Source organism: Rhinopithecus bieti, unplaced genomic scaffold (genome assembly GCF_001698545.2).
Source record: "Rhinopithecus bieti isolate Rb0 unplaced genomic scaffold, ASM169854v2 scaffold_32518, whole genome shotgun sequence".
NCBI lineage: Eukaryota > Metazoa > Chordata > Mammalia > Primates > Cercopithecidae > Rhinopithecus > Rhinopithecus bieti.
The window spans coordinates 266,690-272,689 of NW_016814742.1; positions in this window are offsets into that span (position 1 = coordinate 266,690).

Below are 6,000 nucleotides of genomic sequence, written 5' to 3' on the forward strand. Positions count from 1 at the left end.
GATAAAAGAAGTGCTCTCAGAAGAGACAGAATTGATATAGACCTGTAATAGTTTTCTCCAAGAACAGCCCTGAAATGAAAAATGAAGCTAAACAGGTATCAACAGAATCCTTGCGGTGGAAGAAGAGTTTGGGATGACCTGAAATACAGATTAATTAAGGATTAATTTAGAGACTAATTCCTTAGAAGGTTAAAGATCAAGAACCATGAGGGAGTTCCCAAAGAAACCATGAAAGTGTTCGCAAGGGAAAAATAATCATTAAATATCCGGAGAGCAATGGTAAAACCAACTTTGCACAAGAATGATGGCATCAATAATTTCTTACCCACCTCTACCCTTACCTCCAACTCCCAGATGCATCCTAAACTGCAATGAGCAAGGCAGGCTTACCATTTATATTTGGCCTGAGCTAAGGGAGCCTAAAAAGAAAAGTTGAAAGGGAGCCTAAAAGAAAAGTTAAAATTTTGATTTCTACATCAAACTGGGTTTTGTTGGATTTTGAGATATTATACAAACAGCCAGAAAATGGAGTAGGCTTTTCTGAGTTCACATCTAGGTTCAAAAGAAGAGACAGTCCCACTAGGGAAAATAAAAATAAAGGTACGTAGGTCCTCAGGAATTTTACTTGCTTAATATAATGGTTTTTATGACATATATTAAATTCTATAGAACCAAGATAGCCCAAATTCCCTGTTCTAGTTTTGTGGATAATCATCTGGGATAATATCCATGGCCACTAAGTAGCTTTTGAAAATTCAGCTCTTTTGCAAGCTACTTCATACTGTCTAGTGTGAAACTAAAGGTCACCTTACTGTGGTCAGACTTAAAGAGTCTCTTGGCTTTGTAATGATGTTAAACTTTAGAAGTCTTTTATTGCTTTGTATCTTATTTTCTCAAATTGATTAATCCATGTGTGGTACCTATTCCATTGAACTGAGAATATAAAATATTAAATAAAACAAATTGTAAGTAGGATAGTTAATTTGCACATCACCAATAAAATACATTGTTTACACACAAAGGCAAATACTTTTGAAACAATTTATTAACTATCTCTTTGAAAATGAAACATCCCCCCAAAAAACCCATCTCTTACTTGAGATGTGGCTCTGAATAGAGGTAACATCTCAAACACTCAATAAGGCTTATCACAAATTTATTAAATTCTACTGAAAGGATTCTGACACATACTTAGGCAGGAAACATGAACAAACAGTCAGAGCCTTTATTAAAATTTAAATGTACATTAAAAAATTTTAAAGGAAAACTTGTCCTTCAAAACTCATTAATTCTCTTTGTATTAAGAGACCATAATTTAAGTTTAAACTCTATAAATCATTTATTTGTGGTGGCATTATAATACCACAGCATAATCATATCAAAATTAATGAAGAAATTCACATGAGTTTACATATGTGAGGCAGTGAAGATAGGTAGCTATGAATTCATATGGCTTTCTATTTCAGAGCCCTAAAAGAAGACTGATTTTTTCCTATTAACTTTTTAATTAATCAGATTCAATCTGACCATATATATATATATGATATAAATTGGTTTCTTCTGGTGAAAAAGTATTTTAGGTAAGAAGAGTATGGCCATATGAAAGAATAGACATAGAGTATCTATCTTTGTCAACAGTGAGATGAAACATTCACTTTGCTGAAATGATTGAAGTTCCATTCTGCATGGTTGGGAAAAGACAGGGCCACAATAGGGGTAATTTGATTCTCCTGCTAGCAAGGACAGCGAATAAACAGCAATGTACTACTGCCTCTGCTGTTGTGGCAGACATTTTCATCCATCTAACTTCTAAAATTTCAACAAAATTCACATTTCAAAAGACCTACAGAAAAATGGAGTACATCTTCAAGACTCTTTGATCCTTATCTTTACTTTATCTCATTTGCCTTCCGACTTTGGAGATTAGACGTCTGTGGTTTTGAGTGGTCAGTAACATACATGGAGATCAGGGCAGAGTTCAAATTACCTTACTGATTGATTGTGGTATTCTAATACTCTATGGTTGTAATGTAAAAAGATTTCTCATGGGAAATTAATAATTTTTTTAAACAGAGAGACACTTTGGAAAATGGATTTGTAAATTATGTAATTGTTCCCACTTTATCTTTTGAATAGGATAGAAATGTCCATTTATAAGTAAGTAAAGAAATCTAAAATTTATTTTAGCAGATATTAAACTTTCAATAAGGTAATAAAAGATATCTTTTTGTGCCATTGACTTTCTATGGGTTTGAAAATATTAAAAAGTCCCTATAGACCATAAAGTGTGTTATGAGGCTGTGTGTTGTTCAGGGACAGAACAAAATAACTATTGTACATTACAAAATGCTAATAATAGGTATGTATTTACTTATTCTTAGATTATCCCATATTTATATGCAGTTAAAAATACATAATATGGGGATATAAATATACTACATTCAACAAAGAGGTGTATCAGTTCAAAGAAATAAAACAAGACCTGTGTTTTAGGCTTAAACTGATTCAAAAAATATATTTTGGTGCTTATGTGAGCTCAGAAGTAATTAGTTTAAGTTCCTCTGACATCTAACATATTCAAGGCAAATGAAATACTGGAAAAATGCCTCTGAATTATTATGCAGTGTGGTAAACTGGGTAGTGCTGATAACAAACATGTATTTTTCCAAATAAATATAAAATTCAAAGATAGGTAGAAATTTGGTCTATTAGTGTTTCAATGAAAAAATTCTGAATTATCTGCCTGAATCCTATATATAATTATAGAATTATGTATTACTATAATACATACATGTATACAATAAATCCTCACTTAATACCTTTGATAGGTTATCAGATACTGAAACTTTAAATGAAATGGCATATAACAAAACCAATCTTTTCTTTCTCATCAGCATGATAACAAAATGACATTGAATAAAACAGTGTTATGTGAGGACCTGCTATATGTCATTTTTCTTAAAGTTACAATTTTCAAGTACCTATTTGTGACATTTAATGAGAACTTACTGCAGTATATAAATAAATATGCATGTAGATAAAAAGTACAGACATCAGAAACAAAGAAAATATGATAAAATAATTTTAAAATTCATCTCCCAGAAACAGCTATACTAAATATTTCTGTTATATGTCCTTTCACTTCAGAGGAAGAAAATACAACTGAAACAGCAAAGACTGTGTTCTCTTTATGTGATACAAAACTGGAAGTGATATACAGTCACAGATTGATAATATCTCCATATTAGAAGGGACAATGATTAAACATTAATTTGTATAAAATTAAGATTATGAAAATTCAAGGAAAGTTCAGGTCAATTTTCCATTCTTTAATGAACTCATCTTCAAAATCTTTGAAGACATTCATATTATCTTTAAATATTTATGGTGCAGAGCAACTCACAACTTTGAGGTAAGGCATGCTATTTCTGTGAACACAATTCATTAATGTGTTTCATCATTAAACTCCTTTTCAGTCATTTTACCATTTATTCTACTCTGGTTTCTGGTGTGACACAAATAAATTCCACTTTCACACCAGAATTAAGATATATATAGCTCAAAGCCTTACAGGTACTTTTTCTTGTCTTCAAATTGTATAAACCAAAGGCATAAAATTATTTTTTACCAGACTCATTTAAATAGGTATGGCTCATTTGAAAGAAAGGTTGAGCAAATTCCCAGTGGCTCAGTTTAAAAATTGAAGAACTAAGATTTTAAATCAAGGCAACCTGGTTCTTAGTTCCATTCTTTTTAAAGCCAAATGACCAGTGGAAATCTATTTAATCTCTGTGACTTAATTTCTTCATCTGCAGCATAAGGATAATAATACTATATAACATATAGGGTTATTATAAAAATTACATGACTTATAACATGTAGTATGTAGCACAGTATTTTGGTATAATTAATATTCACAAATTCTATCCATTGTTTTCATTATTTTTTTTTTGCAAATACAAATAGAAGAAATAGTCAACTTCGATCTGTCAGTAAACTTCCAAGAAACTAATTTAAAACATATTTTTAAGAAACCTGATGAGCAAATAATTTCAATTTCATGAGAAAATGAAGTGGGTTAGATTTAGAATAAAAAGTTTTCACCTCCTGTTTGGGGAGGTGGAGAAGCTTTGTTCCATAGCATCATCCAGGACCCCAATTTTCTTCCCTAATATTCCTCCTCCTCTAAAATACTGTGCTTATCTAGATAGTCAGAACTGGCTCTCCTGATTCATTTTCCAGCCTGCGTGAAGGAAAAAGAGATAATGCCCTGGGCAAGCAATTTCATTTTGATTAAGTAAGTTGAACATTCCCCATACATGTTCTGCTCATTTTTCATTGGCAAGATTTTCATAAGGCCACACCCACCTGCCAGAATAGCTGAGAAGTATGGTGCCCATTGGCAATAGGAGATGAAAAGAATCAATTTGAGGAGGGGAGAGAACTACTATTGGGCCAAATTTCCTAATCTGAAAACAGACTAAAATAATAGCCATCCTTTATTGCATGTCTGCTCTCCTGGCCCTATTATGGTTCCAGTTGCTTTGTGTGTGCTATCTCTAATCCTCACAACAATGTGGCAAGAGAGACATCCTTCCATTACTGATAAAAATTTGAAATTCAGTGAGTTAATTTGCCAGTGCTCACAGATTTAGTGGCAAATGACACTGACAGTCTCAGTGTAGACTAAGTAAGAGTAATGTTAAATGAAACAAGCCCAAGGCATTTGGTTACCCTGAATGTCAATCATACATCCATCAAGAGGAGGTTGGAGCTGAGTGCCTTAAATTCACATCAATATGATATAAAATATATCACATTTATCCAATATATATTTATTAACTGATATAAACAATGATGAATGCTATCAACTGTGATGAATATATATAGACTCTGCACTCAGTTGGCTAACATTAGGGTGTTTGTTTAACAAATAGGTTATTTGTATATTTGATTCACTTACATTTTATATTATTTGCTGTCATAGCTCAGAACACTAACTTATATCCAGCTTTAACTCCCTGGCCTTTCCAGGCTAAGCTTTGAAATCAATACCAAATTTTGGATCCAATATTTGGGCTGAAGAAAATATTCATTCCCAAATACCAATTATCACTGATTTTGGATGTCAATCTGTACTAAATCGCAAAGTCTTTGGAGATTTCTTCCAGGTAATAGCCATCTCTTATTAAGACTGCTTCATTTATTAGTCATTGAGCACAGGCCTCGGCCTAATTGCTTTTCACAGATGCAGAAAATTTTGAATGTGTAAAAAAAAAAAAAAAGCATTGGTTCATAGCAGGAAAAAGTTACAAAATTAAACTATATGAATATATAATTGTATATTTACCAAAAAATTTATATTTATCAGACTATTGAACCACAAACCAAATCTTGTGTCGTTACACATAAATATCGTTTCATGTGGAATATGAGTGAATTTCTATATGTTTAATATGATATGAGGTGGAGAGCTGCAAAAATTAATAAATAAGACCTAGGAAAATCTTAATTATACTCTTACCACCTCCTGCTACTGGCAAAAGAAGAATCTTCTTTAAGTGCATAAGAGAGTGATGGACACAATCAGTTAAGTTCCTGATGTTCAGGAAATTCTAGTCAGTTGTATGTTGCTGCTCTGCTTAAAGGAGAATAATATGTGACATCTAAATTATCCTGAGCCATCAATAAAAATAATTATTATTATTTTAGGACCAAGTAGCCTTGAGTGACTCTTCTATTACTGAAGCATTATAAGAATTATTTCATTAAGTCATTTCTCATCCATAAAAGGAAAGTCAGTATAATAGTATGGTTGGAAAATGAACTGACCCTTCAAGTAACTTAAGGTCTCAGTTTGCTCCTCCGTGAAATAAGAAAATTAAATTATATCAAGATATCTTACCTTGGTATCTACAACCTATAAATGAGCTCCAAGAAATTCATGAATATCGTGAAATTTTATGTTTGTGTGCACTCTACTTTTTTTTTTTTTTTTTT